At 43.7% G+C, this 14,724-nt stretch overlaps 1 protein-coding gene across 4 annotated transcripts in view; it reads left to right on the top strand.

Moving 5' to 3' along the window:
* The first annotated feature begins 3,208 nt into the window (after positions 1-3,208).
* The window catches only part of EPS8 (EGFR pathway substrate 8, signaling adaptor), a 143,065-nt gene continuing 131,549 nt past the window's right edge, over positions 3,209-14,724 (top strand). Inside the window, exon 1 of one of the 4 annotated variants that reach the window (XM_072874226.1) lies at positions 3,209-3,501. The gene's annotated coding sequence lies outside the window, so the exon portion shown is untranslated. Of the gene's footprint in view, positions 3,502-3,841; positions 4,039-4,378; positions 4,580-14,724 lie in introns of those variants that run through there. The other 3 variants (XM_072874236.1, XM_072874245.1, XM_072874217.1) reach the window with 3 other exon arrangements.

Below are 14,724 nucleotides of genomic sequence, written 5' to 3'. Positions count from 1 at the left end.
AAAAGAGACCAGAACATCCAGGAGGTGTAACTCCACGTTCTCTGACTTGGAGATACAGGCATCACAAGGACCACGAGCAAATGATTGTGCCTTTTCTTTGTTTTTGGGACGCCAGACTTTTCTGCAGTACAGAGCGGTCCCTCATATAACCTGGACAAAGTGATTCACAATGGCCCTTTGAGGCACCCTTACCTATCACAGTCACGGGGAATCTCTGTGGAGTTCAGCGTCGTGACTGCACTCTGACAGACACCTCGTTCTCACTTGATATATTCTCTGCCATATCCTCAAGCTCCTCAGCAGAATCATTCTTGGGGGGAAATGGGGCTTCTGGGAATCCTTTGTGCTGCTTTGGCTCTGTACCTGGGATAAAGGGTATGAGTCAGCCAGGAGCAGTCCGGACTTTTTCCCTCTGGTTCAGAACTGAGTCTGGAGTTCGGTTTCTGTGAGGAGCGGGTTACAGACACACTGGGTTCTTCCTTCCTTTTCGGGCTTACATCATGGGTAGCTCTCTGGGCTGCTTTACTTGGTTTGCCTGAACCAACCTTCCCTAGAAAGGTTATTAAAGAAAACACAAGTAGCTTCTGTAATTTCATATTAATAAACTAACCACAAGCTCTCCAATAAAGGGGTTGACTAACTACTTCTTAATGTTCCAAAGCCTATGGGGAGAGAGGAGGTCTTTTAATAATTTTATTTTATATTTCATTGGGGGGGAGGGGGGGGAGAAAAACAAAACCAAGCACATTAGAGCGTTTGCCCAAAGCTAATCTTTTGATAGCAGACCCTAGGTTCCTAGTTCATTTAGAAGTTTATAGAATCTCCCTGGCATGTTTAGACAAAATCTATCTGACCAGTTTTGAGGCCATTATGTTATTCATAGATTTACTACTCAAATATTAAATCTGAGTTTAGAACAACTACATTCACTTAGTTTCTAATGCAAATGGTCTGAACAAAACAAAACACCTTTTATGGCACAAAGGACAACACATTTAAGCAGAATATTTTAAAACCAGACACACCCCAAAGAAACTCCCAATCAGACTACAAATTACATTGGAACTAGAAGAATCTCTATGCTTATTCTTCAGATCCTCTGGCCTGCATTGTCTTCTAGATAGGACTATGTTTAGCCTTTATGCAAAAAGTTTTCTATAATTTTACCTAAGCAGCAAATAAATACTTTCCATATTTGGGATTTTTTTTTTCATATCATAAAGAATGGAGGAGCATGGATCGATAGCCAGTCTCTTTTGTTTCTCTCATTTGCTGTGGATTCCTCTGGATTAACCTTGCATTTTTATGATCCTAAATCAGGAACAATTCTGCTGTTTCTCACTGTAGCTGCATGTGCCTTGAAATCAAGAGAAGAATCAGGCTTGCTTTGTATATTTTCCTCCTGAAAACTCTATGGATACGGTAGTGTCTGTTTTCAGCGAGAGTGGAAATTCCAGTATCAAGCAGTTAATCTTAAATCCCCAGGCTTGCAGCAGCCAATACTGTACAAATTGAACACTTGCCCATGTATTTTCAATACAGCCTAAACACTGGCGCTCCCCAAGAATCTGCAGGTTCGTTCACTGCACCATGCCTTCCATCGCGTGTACACCTGCAAAGGAGATTGCAAGTGGGGCCGTGGCGTTTGGCCCAATTCCATGCAGGAAGGGGGGGTGTCAGCAAACAGACTCTGCTGGGTCTGCCGGACGGTTGTGAAAGTCGTTTGTTGTGTGTAAGTCATTCTGCAGGTTCCCAGCATGGAAAGTATCTTTAGGCTATTCTACAACAGAAGGAAATTCTTTGGCGTATTTTTTCTTTTCCCCAATCAGAAAAACATTGATTAAATGTCTTCTTCATCCCTGTGTTACAATGTTCTCGTTTCCTATCTGCAGCATTATTAGCTTCATAATAATCTAAAATAATTTTAGAAATGTCCCTACCTACTGTACACATCCTGAAGAAAAGTTGATAAAGGACAGAAATAGAATTTATTCTTCCCAAAATCTTTCTCTCTCCCATTTAATCTTCTGGTTTCCCTTTTCTCATCCTCACATCCCACTTTCTTTCCACGTTCCTCTTTATTATCTCTGTTCCTTTTAAATATTTTCTTCCCCAATAAAAACAAACAAAAATATCAGCCCACAGTGGTCTTCTGCATTTGTATTCTGTCCTTTGTTGATGGGAATTGGAGCAGGGGGTGGTCTTGGGCTGCTATCCAGGAAAGAAGGAGGAAGAGAGGCACTGTTTATCCCTGCCAAGGACTGAAGCAGTCCCCAACCTTTTCTTTAATAGCATCTATCGTATTCCTTTCCGCCTCTCATAGGGTAAGCACTTTTATATATAAATTACTATTATTATTTACCTAGGGAGCATGTGTATGGCAACTGGCATGAATAGTTTGGAAATGTCAGTTTAGATGTCAGTGTTCCTGTAAGCGTTCATTCACACGAATGACCTAGGTGACCTCTCCATAATCTGATTCTTTAAGGTTTGAAGGTTTGTTGGAAACAAACTTCCTGTTAACAAGGTAAGTGTATGGTATCTGTGCATTTCATTGCTTGTTTAGGTACATAAAAGTGGACTTGATGCCCGCCCCCATTATTTCACAAGATCTTTTTGCACTTTCCTGTTTCATGGAGGACCCTCCAGACCAGAAAAAGTAGCAGAGACCATTAGAGGACCATTAGAAGAAGATGCAGTATGACAAGGGGCTTTCCCAGCTCAGAGCCAGGAAGGGGAAGTTGGCTGAACTGCTTTTCTTTTTCTCTTTTTTTTTTTTTTTTTTTTTTTTTAAGCAGGCTTAAGGTGAACTCCTAAGCAACCGTGGATGAGGCCCCACCTCCCCCTGCCTGATCTGCAAGCTCTGGTTGCTGTCTCCTGTCTGGTTCAGGGGAGCCCGCAGTGAGCCTCATGCCTGTGCGCTGCCCGCTGCCTTCAGCTCTGAACCTGCCCAGGAGCCTGGCAAAATAACACAATTTGCAGAGTTCAGACCTTATTCTCGGGCAGATTTCCTAGAAAACACCAGGTCAAGCATGGACTAGCATCAATTTAGAAGAGATTCAGCGACCGAACCACTGCAAACAGTAGCTGAGCAATGTCTTCCTTTCTTCTTTTTTAAAAAGTGTTTGGGAAAATCTGTGTCCTTCCTGGAGAAGCCATCAGGGGCACGACTCTGGCAGTGATGGCTCTGACTTCACCTGCCTCTGCAAATGAGTCACAGAGTGTTATAAAAAGCAAGGACCTGCCAAGTCTCATTTCTTGGAACTGAGTGGAAATTTCAGCAAGCAGCTGCTCTTTCATTAGTTTATACTTTTCCTCTGTGGATTTCTTGAAGAGGGCCTGGAATCACAGAAACTTTGAAGCATAAAGGACCCGTTGCTATGTTTGGATAACCGTGGAGCAGTCCTGGAAATGGCTATGTCTTTGGTCTAGATCCGATTTTGATCTTTGCAAGGAATCTTGGTGAAGCCTGGAAGGAGACTCGGGAACATAATTAAGCAGGTTTGTTAGTCTTTCAGGACTGGCAATTCAATCCTACCAAAAATCGGGAAAAGAACCTCAAAAATCAGAGTAGCTCTCCTATATACTACCCGAAGGGGGGTTCGTTTCATCTGTCTAATGCTCTTGAAAGATTTATGTTTTCTAGCTTTTCCCTGGAGTCACAAAAGACAAAAACTTATTTGAAAGTGAAAGCAGTGAAAACTGAGATTCTCAGGGAACAGCCCGATTTTAGGAGTGGAAGTGGCTCGTTATAGAAATCACGACCGTGGCAACAGCGTCGCGTCAGGACTTTGGCTACCTGTAAGCATGCCAGTAATATCTGTGCATGGGGCTATTCCCCTGTGCTGAGTGAAAGCCACGTGTAAGTTGTCAGGGTCAGGAGGAATGCGGTGCCAGATGGAAACAACATAAACAGCTGGGAGATTTCATCCGGGATTTCGAGTGAGGACGGGAGACTTTTGTTCTCGTAGCAGACTCGTTCCAAAGGCGGTTTAGATACACCTACTTCTTCGGGAAGGATTTTGCTTTGGAGTCTTGGTAGGTTTTGTGTGCGGCTTTTTTCTTTTTTTTTTTTTGGGGGAACGCTTGCGATCGCCTTGAACAACTCCCGTATTTCAGCCCAGCTCCGGGGAGCTGCTCTTAGTACCTTGGCAATTCGCGAGCGCCCCGTGAAGCGCAACAGGGAGCGGGAGGAGAGGAGAGGCGGCCCCGCAGCCCCGGCAGCGCGCAGAGCCCGCATGGCGCTGGGCGGCAGCACCGCCGGCGCGGCGGCTCCGCGGGGCTCCGCGCTGTCCCGCCCCGGCCGCGGGCCGGGGCTGCTGCTGGGGCGGCGGGGCCGGGGCCGGGCGGCGGGCCGGCAGAGGGAGCTCCGCTCCGCTCCGCCGCTGCTCCCGCTGGCCGGCGCCCTCCCCGCGCCGCTCCGACACTTTGTTGGCGGCGCGGAGCCGAGACCCCGCGCCCGCCCGTGCCCGCAGCCCGGCGGCGGCAGCCCCGGCCGGGAGCCCTGCGGCCGCCGCCGCCCCAGGGCGCGGGAGCTGCGCGGCGCACCCGCGGCCGCGGGAGGAGCACGCCCGGGAAGGTAAGGGGGCTGGCGGGGCGGGATTTCCCCCGGTCGCCGAGCCCCCCCTTTGTTCCGCGCCCCTAAAAGCCGCCCGGGCAACCGCCCGGCTTCGTAACATGGCGAATCGTGGGGCAATCGCGGGGCAATCGCCCCAGCCTCCCCCGGTCCCGCCGGCGCGGGCTGGGCGGGCGCTGCCGCCGCCGCCCTCCGCTCAGGCAGGGGCCGCTGGAAAACTCCCTCCCGGGCCCCCCGGGCTGTGCGCTCTGCCGCGGCGGCTGGGGACGGCGCGCACTGCTGCAGCCTTTCGCCGCCGCCGTGGCTTTATATTCGCGTAGCTCTCCGTGTGTGTATGTGTAGGCGTACGTATATTTTTTTCTCCCCCCTTGCGGTAACGCGAGCCGCCGCCGCCGCCACACCTGCTCGCACCTTGCCCACCGGGCTCCCACCGGCAGCGCGCCGCGGCCCCGGGGCGGCCCAGGCGCCGGGTGAGGATCTGCGCCGCTGCCTGGGAAGGGCAGCGTCAGTGCCCATGCCCTCCTCCTTCTCCTCCTCCCGCCTCACCTTCTACCAGGTGACCTGGCTTCCTCTCCTTATTGTGGCATTTTTTCCCCGGCGGTTAAGCTGGCTTTTCCAAAGGTGGCGTGTATTGCTGGTAGCTGGCAAAGGGCAGCTTTTGGGTGGGATAATCCTGTTGCATGCCTGTGTTGCTTTGGTGCTCTGCCCGGCTCTCTTCCTTCTCCTCTGCTGTTCAGCCCTTTCCCTCTCTCTGCTAACTTTCCCTGGCGTTCTTCCTCTTTCTGCCCCTCTCATCGCCATGACACGCGCTCCCTTGCGCATCGTGCCAGCGCGTGAAGAACGACCTGGGCACGCAGTGGAAAACAGGTTTGTGGTGTTTTGCGGTGTGATCTAAGGTGCTCCTGCCCTCCCTGTAACCTCAGCAGGTCTGCCTTGTATCCATGAAAAGTGAGACATTGTAGCTTCCACTAAACCCTGGTTTCAAGCCAGCTAGTAGCAGGCAATAGAAGAAGGGTGGAACAAGTTTTTCTTGAGGATGTTGTTTGGGAACCAACCCTCCCACCCAAAAGTTGTGCTTTGCCTTGGCTCGTGGGTCTTGTACCCCCCAGAGTTATAGACATGCAGCAGTATGACCTTTGGTGGAGTCTGCTTTGTTTATTTAAAGTGAAGTACTGAAGAGAAAAGTATTACTGCTCTGTGTTGTGTCTGCTGAAATATTAACCAAATGAAGGATCTGGTGTGTCTTTGCAGTGTAGACCATATTTTAATTGTGCCTCTCCATCATCAAAAATGTGGTCCTCCTCCCTTCCTATTGAGCATCTTTCTTCTCGTTTGTGATTGTGCAATGTCTATATGTCAGCTACAAAAACTGCTTACATGGGGGAACATAAAAATGTCCATTTTTGTTGTTAGCAACTGGAAATACTGAATCAGCATTGTGTGACTGGTCTCTTTTCCACTGAGTACCCATGGAAATGCTGCAGCCCGTGGCCTCTGAGAAGTCATCCTCTCCTAGGCTGGGCCTGAAATGGGTCGGTCGTTTCCTCTCAGTGAGCTGTGGGGACTGCAGAGAACTTACAGGGCTTCTAAGGTGTAAGGGAGACGCAGTGTATTTCACGTTGATTCACAGTTCACAGTGAGTGTAGCATTATTAGCATACAGGTGTCATCAGGTAATGAGATATTGTGCTCAAGGCTCCACGGAAGCAGGTTGGGGCTGCTGCTTGCTTTTACTGGGGGAGGCTGTGGAAATATAAGTGGCTTTGGACTTTAATTGTCCACCTGGCTTGTATTGTCACATACTCATAATGGCTGCAGTATTGAGTTGTGCCTTCTCATAGCTCAGAATGAATGTTTCTGATTGCGTGTAATTTTGAAAGCAGCCAAAGCATCCCATTAGATTTAATTGGAGGCAACAACACCCACAAGCAACAACACCCACTAGTGATTAGGTGCCGGGTTATATATAGTGATAATAGAGAGGGCAAAACTGATCTAGAGATACTTACTCCTGCTGTGAAATGCACAGATGGAAAAAAATACAGAAGTTTTACACTTGATGACAACTAAATTCATGAAATATGATTTATTTTCTTTCTGTTCGTAGTCTAGCTGTAAATGGCAAATCAGTCACATTAACTGCTGCATTTTTTTCCCCTGCGGGTGAAAGCTTATTAAAACCTAAACATCTGAAGTCGAATAATTGGTGCCCTGAGGGTCAAAATAGATTAAATATATAAGAACTTTTCTCTTCAGCTACTGCATTGAGGTAACAGAAGACTTCAAGGCCACACAATGAAGACTGCACTAATAAAGTACTCTCTAACTTTGATTTCAGTGTCTAGCACTTGTTGCTCTTATGCTCCTAATTAAAATTCCCGCATCACTCTGTCTTCTCAAACGGTGAATGACTGGTCAAAGGTACGAGATTTTCTTGAAGACACAGCTTTCAGCTGTGGCAGGCAGAAAATGGAGCCCTTTGGTTTGTGAGCCCTCCAGACTCTTCTCTCTCTGCTGCGGGGCTGGTGGACAGAAAGAAAAGACATTTAACACCTCGGAGCTGTGTCACTTATGGTACGGTGTGCATGGGCCAATCCTAATACCTCCATTCAAAGAGAATTGGGAAGGTGCTTTGCTTGTGTGTTTTCTGCACGTGGATAGGTCTGTTTCTCACATTTCCTTTGAAACCAGGATTTCTTCTTGCTTTCTCACTTAACAGCATTTGGTTCTGTGTCCGCTTGGTCCATCGGGATTCAGAGTTTTCATTGTTCTAGACTTGAGCTGGGTTCCCAAGGAGGCTAATCAACAGCTCGCGACTAGATGGCTTTTAACTGATTTTGAAGCCTCAGTATTTGTTTTGTGGTACAGAGAGCAGCATGATGCCTGAAAAACCCTTTTTCTTTGTAGTAGGGCCATACTTACACAATACCTGCTACAACTGTAAGTCACTAAACATACCATCGGTAACTAAACTGACAGTGCAGTAATATATTGAATTTTCACATTGGGAAAAAAAAAGGGACTAAGAGGCTAATTTCTTGGGTTTGGTGCTACTTTTCTTGTTTTTCCAATATTAAATGCTTTGCATTACCAGAAACTTGAATTCTTGCTTTCAGGGAGAGCTGTAACTGCCGCTGTTTTATCTCAACTCCAGAGTAAGACTCTGATTCATCCATCGATCTATTCATCCAACACCGATTTTCTCATAATTTCGTACAGATCTTGATTTAACTCTGATTCTTTGGAATTTCAGTTTCCCACCCAAGGTCTCAAGTTAGAGGATCGTTGTCATCTGAATTTTACGTTTTGCTGGGAACTTCAGCTGTTACTGTAGTCTTGAGTGACTGCTGGGTTTCTCCCTTTTGTGCCCATAGATGAATTTACATATAAAATTATTTAAAGTTTCGTCTAAGTCAGTGAGACTATTTGGTGTGTGTGTAGAAAGGCATTTGCGTAACTGTTTAGAAAACAGAGATCTTCATTCACTGAAACGGAAAGGTAAGGCAAGGTGTCTTTTGTAGCATTTGATACTCGGAGATCCTACGTAATTCTGCTTGCTGCCTGGTGAGGTTAGTCACAGCTGTCTTGGAAAGACCGCAATGATGTGGAAAGAAGCAACCTTCACATCTGTTTTGTGAGGAGGGATTTTTTTGTTTGTTTTTCTGTTTCTCATTGCATGTCATGGACACTGGGGGGATAAAAAATGAATCCATTACAAATGAAAACATTGTTAGCATTAGCTTTTGAGGACCTGTTTTCATTTTGAGCTGTGACCATGAGCCCACAATCAGTAACATGTGCCTTTGATTTTATTCTGTAATGTCTGTTTTAGTAAAATTTTTAAATACTAGCCAACGTGGGGCTAGTGCTACTAATTGAACACTTCCAGTCCTTTCTTCCCTTCCCTTTCTATGCCACTGTCTAGGTAATTAAAGTTACTCATGCTGTGAATCTCCACAGGATTGAGATCTAAAGTGGAAATAGCAAATTACAAATTACTTTATTTGCATTTATTACCTTTATCTTTTTCTGAACAGACTTCAGCAACCTTATGCATTCTGCATAGACGAAGTTAGCAGATGTCTCTAGCTTCAGTGGTGCAGGGTTGGTATTTTCTGTGGAATTTGTACATCTCTCCTTAAGTTATCCATTTCTGTGGGGTTTTCTGTTGTGTAGTTTTCTGACGCATAACAGGCATCTTCATTACTAATGGTGTGACAGGGGATTCTACTTGCATTTGTTCTTAAAGCTTCACTCAAGTTGGCATTTTGACCAGCCGTGGAGATTGCTATGTTCTCTATAAAACTACAGAGAAAAAAACCCCCAAACCTGCTATAAAACCCTGGGTTGTGAAATTATGAACCCATTGTCCTGTCATACTGTGAAACCTTTGAGTATTTCAACAGAATGTGTAGAAAAAAAATCACTGTTTTAAGAATGGTATCTATTGAGCGAGGGTATGTACTATGGATGTTCAGTAACTTAAAGCAGGCTTTGTACAGGTAACTTTTTTCTTTTCAAGAATGCATTTGTTTTACATGAGATAGAGGTTTTATCTTTTAGTAATCCCAAATGTTACCATTTGTTGATTTTCTGGATCTTATAGATTACCACTGCAGGTAAGGGAATATCTGACTTCTTTCAAGCCTTCCATGGGCACAGAGGAGCTGTATTCAGCTGATTTAATTGTGAAGCTGCCATAGCTGGTTCTTGGAGCAGGGGGCTGCGATTTGCTGTAGCTGCTGGATGCTTCGGACTTAACCTATTGCAAGAGTGTCAGTGCCAGCCTTAATGTCTGTAGCTCAGGAATGTTTGTGACTGGAAAATAAAGAGTTGACTCATGGGGGTTTGTGTGTATTACTTTGATTTCTGCTCCTACGAGTAAAAGCATTTTTACAGATTTGACCGAGTAGAACAGCAAGGCACTATGCTTGCTGCTTCTCCCATTGGTACTCCCTTCTCCTCCCCCTCGCCTTCCAGAAATTGGCTCAAGTGCAAAGAGAAGCTGAAAGTCAGATGTTAGTAGTGCCTTTTGGCTGTTCATTAGTATAGGTCCAGACCCATTAGGAAAGGGAGACGATATTTAACGTACCCCCCAAATTAGCTGCATAAAACTTGATCTAAAAAGCATGAGAAATACATGAGATCACAGAAGTCCATTTGCTCTTCAATACTTGCAGATGCCTGGTGAGATACAAAATTATACCAATTTTATCAGTGTTTTAACTTTGGGTAGAATTTGATGTTGCTGCAATTTGTTTGCTTAATGCTGCTGGTGATTTGTCTTTCACCTGAAACGTGAACTTTGATTAATGTGCACTTTCTTTCATTCTGGGGTAGTTGAGAGGACTTAATGTTAATTCAGCCCTCTGAATGCTCCTTTCATGAAGACTGAGGAGTCTGCTCTTCGTTCTGGTGTACTCTTCCTTCTTCCGATGCCACTGCTCTTTTTGCTTGCTTCCACAGTGTGTCTGAGGTGTCGTCCTCTCTCTTTCCTGAGTCAAAGATCTCTTTGTTTCCAGGGTAAAATATAATTCAGAGTAATTAACCTTGAGAAAGCTTTCTTTTTCTAACCCATAAGGGATTTAACACTCGGTGTTTCAGGGAGTTAGGTATCGGGTTGATACAGGGATTTGGCAAGAGTTCAGTGCCTTTTGGAATCCCAATGTATATCATTAAAATATTTTGAATGTGCAGTTCTATTACTCAGAGCATGTGAATATGAGACCTTTGTACAAAGAGTGAGACATTCATCTCGTGTGTTGAGTTCTTCACTGTAACTGAGTGCATATGACAATGATATAGTAAGGACTGGGCAATGAAATTGAGTTACATCATGAGGAGTTTGTGATATCAAGTGGTAATAAAATTCAGCTTGATGATCTTCCGTGCCATTTTTAAAATGGCACGGAAAAGTCAGCCATTTATAGATGTGCCTCTAAAGTAATTTACAGCTTTGCACAACATGTCTTGAGAAGCCAGTGACTGCATTATAGTGCCTTCAGCTGGAGATACAAATATAGATCTAAGTTTCACATTCAGAATTGGGTGGCAGGTTGTGTATTTAAATACACATTTTTCTTGTTTCACTTCAATGTCATCTCAGGCTTGCTTTTCCCAAAGTGGAATTACTTATTCTCTTTTCCACTTCTAGCATTATTTATTGCTTTGCAATTCTTCCTGTGCTCCCGCTACCTTAGTGTAATGTTTCATCTCTTCTGTTTCCTTCTCTTCCTGTATTTGGGGATAAGGAATTGTCCAGGGGTGAAGGCAGAGGGCTGGGAGGTAGGAGGGTGGAGTCTGTTCCTATTTTAGCTGCGAACTTCGTTATGGCTAATAAAACTGGGCTAACTGGTAATTAGCCTCTTACTGCTATCTCACGTACAGAGGGCAGGACAGAGTGAGGAATCTGGACTTTGTACCTTAGTGTTCATTAGGTAAATCACCCCTGTGTGACGAATGTCCTACTGCTGCAGAGAAACAAACACAGCTTCTCTGTTGCAGTCACTGTTTCTCTTCTCGTGGCTGCTCCTGTGCTAAAGCACTGCTGCATTTTGAGCCTTGCCTTCAGCTTTGGTCTGAGTTCTTCTCCCTGCTCAACCTAGCTCCTGGGTTAGCTCTTAATGTTTTCCTTCCTTCTCCACCTTCCTGAGCCATGTCTCTCCACTGTCTTCCATATTCTGGTCCATCCTGCTCTTGAGTCTTGATACAACTTCAATCTCCTGTTCTATTTCTTCCTTCTTCTTTATTTATCCTCCAAGTTTCCTCTACTCTTTTTGTTTTACTTCACTCTGGTTGCACATAGTCGTCCATCTCCAGCTTCACAGAACGCACTTCATGCCACTTCTTGCAGTAAAGTTTTTCCTTTCTCACAAATCAACTCTTTTTCCCCTTTTGTGTCATTAGTAATTATTCCAGTGTCTTCTGAAATGCATTTCGATCCATTGATCTCAGTGGGACAGTTCGTATGTAAAATTACATGGGTAGTCAAGCCTTTGTGGGATAGGGCTTTAAAAGTGCTGTCTTCTCTAAAGGTTTAACGCTGTGTATTTTGTCTAGGCAATAATTCTAAGCTCACTTCAAGCAGTTCTAGAGCTCAAGACCTGAATAGGAGGTGTTAGAGTGTGCGTAGGCATTTGTTTTCTCTCTGTGAGTGAGGTGTCTAATACACACAAAAAAAGACTGTTCAATCAATGTCTTACTGAATAGGAATGTAAGATATTCTCAGAAGTGCCTTCAATATGTGGTGGCATTTGTTCTTTTCTACTTAGAATTTACAGTTTTTCTCACTTTTTATATTAAAGCTAAATGTTGAAATGCAAGAAAAAGAAGTGTTCATCTGTTTCTTAAATAGTGGCAGAGCAGAATACAGCCCTGGAGGAGAAGCAAGTTGCCGTTGAGGCCCAGTCTTGGTGGTGACCGATTGAAGTCACAGTTTTGTGCAGTTTATCAATGGTTGGACTTCTTCAGAGGGGCTTGGACTTCAGGCTGGGGGTTTGGCAGAGGAGATGGTCCCACTGGCCTGTGCAGTCCGGCGTTTTGTGCTCCACAGTGGCAAGTAGCTTAGAGCAGTGGGCAGCAGTGAATGAAATCTTCCCGGGGAAAGTGTTTACTGACTTTTTTGGAGGGGGTGGATGCGCAGAGCATGAGAGTTTGTCCCATTGGATTCTTTGGGTATTTTAAGCTTTACTTTTATAACTCTAAAGGTTCCTATTGTCCAAAGAGATCTCCATTCCCTTTTTAAAAATAATCTAAAGATCTTTATTTTGGAGACAGTTGTTTTGTCTCTTTGCCTCAGTTTTCCTATTTATAAACCAGAAAACGTATCTGTCTCTCAGGAGTTCTGTGAGGCTTAATTAGCAAATGTTTATACAGCCTTTTGAAGCTATAAAGCACCATATAAATGCTAAGTATTAGTATTATTATTACCACCAGCTGTTTTGCTGTAATTGCACTAATAAAAGTTTCTGTGCTGGTAGTTGTATTATCATTGTTCTAGATAGAGTTTTCGTGAACACTAGAGACATTGAGGGTGGTGGCAAAAGTGATGGTGCAGACCATACTGAGATACGATGGTCTGTGGGAGAGTTGGGATGAGAGAAGCTGTACTTCCAGCTATGAAATCTTTGTGAAGGACTTTTTTTTTTAAAAAAAAAAAGAAGTAAAAGTCCATAACTGGGAAAGAATAAAACCTCTTCTGCAGTATGCCAGGGTTTGCAAGTCACAGGGCTAACTGGGAGGTGGTCTATGCTGTGCAGTGTCTCACCTGATGAGGAATGAGCTGGCAGCAGTTGCATTTGTGACACTGGCATGTAAAAGAAGGGATCTTTGAGAGATGATTGATAGTTGGTAGTATAGGAAAAGAGACGTGGTATAAATCACAATTAGCCTTTAGGATTTTTTTTTTAGGTCTACTTTTGTAAAACATCCATGAGTTAATGCTGAGCTATTTTTATTAATGTTCTTGCGCTTATCTCGCATAACCAGCTTGTTAAAAGAGGATATGAACACTTTTTAAGCCTCTGACTTATAAATTGTGAGGAAGAGAAAAGAAGATTGATTCCAACCGGCTTGAAGGTAGATTCATTTCTCTTCTAGTTAGCAAAATGAGAGGGGAGGGAAATTAAACTGGAGACTTAGTGGGCCAATCAGTTTTAGTCAGGTAGAAAATCATTAGATTTAGCTCTAATGTACAATTTAATTGTAAAACTTTAACCTAAAAGAAAATAAATGCAGGGGAATTCTGTTTTGGTAAGTTGATGATAATATCTCCAAGTCATTTCTGCCTGGAGTAATAAGGGTAGGGAAAAAAAATAATAACAAAGGAATACTGAGGGGGAACAATTATTTTGCTAACATCTCCTGAGGATCTGAGGGGGTTACTCGGTCGCGTTATAAGAAGAATATTGTGCTGCTGGAATGTTGGAGAGGATTGATAATAATTGTGCTTTGAAGAAAACTTCTCTGTTCTTTTTACTGTAAACATCTGAGATAAGATGGAACAGTTTGGAAGAACGCAACACCTTCTGTGAGTTCTTTCAGCATTCTTAATTGCTTGTTATGAGATCTCAATTTTAATATTGTTGTTAGATATTTCTGGTGATTTTTAGGGGGTTCTAGTTTGCTAAGTCAGGCTGTCAAACTGCTTACAACAAATGATCTGTTCCTAATTGTATCTTAATATCTAGTATAATGCTTATTTAAATAGCTAGGGATGTTTCCTAGTAGCTTCTGGATCAGTTCTAATTCTGAAGACCTGAATCAGTTAACATGTTAGAGACACTGCATGAATCTGGATCATGTGTGGCATAGTGGATAGGATCATGTGGCATAGGATTTCATAGTGGCTGCACTGCAAGGACTTCTAAAACAGAAATGATGCAAAGCAGGGAACTGATTCAGTCCTTTATGATTATGTGTAAGCAGATTTTTAGACAACTTTGAACATCATTAAACAGCAAGAAGAAAAGGCACCAGCCTTCTCTTTTTATTTTTTAATTTTAGGGAAATCCTATTTTAAAAACAACTATAAAGCGTACAGCCACAAAGTCCTCCTACATAGAAATAGAAGCAGTTTAAACACACAGAGATAGGCAATATAACCCTGAGGCCCATATGGAGATGTCCCAAATGCTGGGTGGTACGTTCAGAAAATGTTGCTTTAGCTGCTCAAAATATTTTCAGTAGCAAAGCGGAAGGCATTTCGTAGCGTTGTATTAAAGCTGTTCTCTATTGTGTGAGACTGGTGACACCTCATTTTGAATAAAAGTCTGGGTTTTCTTGAGGGCTGTAGGAAAGAGCAACTATTTTCTGTTTCCTGCATACAGTGGTACAGCAATTTGATAGGAATTTCTTTTTCTGTTATCCTAGACTGTAATGTATAGTAGCTATCTTTTGAAGTACAGAAAATCTGCCTAAGGGGCCGTCATTTTAAAGTATAATACGGAATGCTGTTTAATAAGGTTTGCTCCTTGCACATTTTAAGTGCAAGGAAATATGTGTGTTGAAACCTTGCTAATCCTTCATTTGCACAAAGTATTTGGCTTGTTCCCTAGCTGTCAAGGAATTAATGGTGTGCTTCGATGAGATCTTCCATTACTAGACTGTAATTATTTTTATAAGAGATTCTACACTGTATTTGATGGTGCT

Source organism: Ciconia boyciana, chromosome 1 (assembly GCF_034638445.1).
Source record: "Ciconia boyciana chromosome 1, ASM3463844v1, whole genome shotgun sequence".
In the NCBI taxonomy this organism is placed as follows: Eukaryota; Metazoa; Chordata; class Aves; order Ciconiiformes; family Ciconiidae; genus Ciconia; species Ciconia boyciana.
Note: the sequence above shows the minus strand (reverse complement) of the source record. Positions and strands in the feature narration are given on the sequence as shown.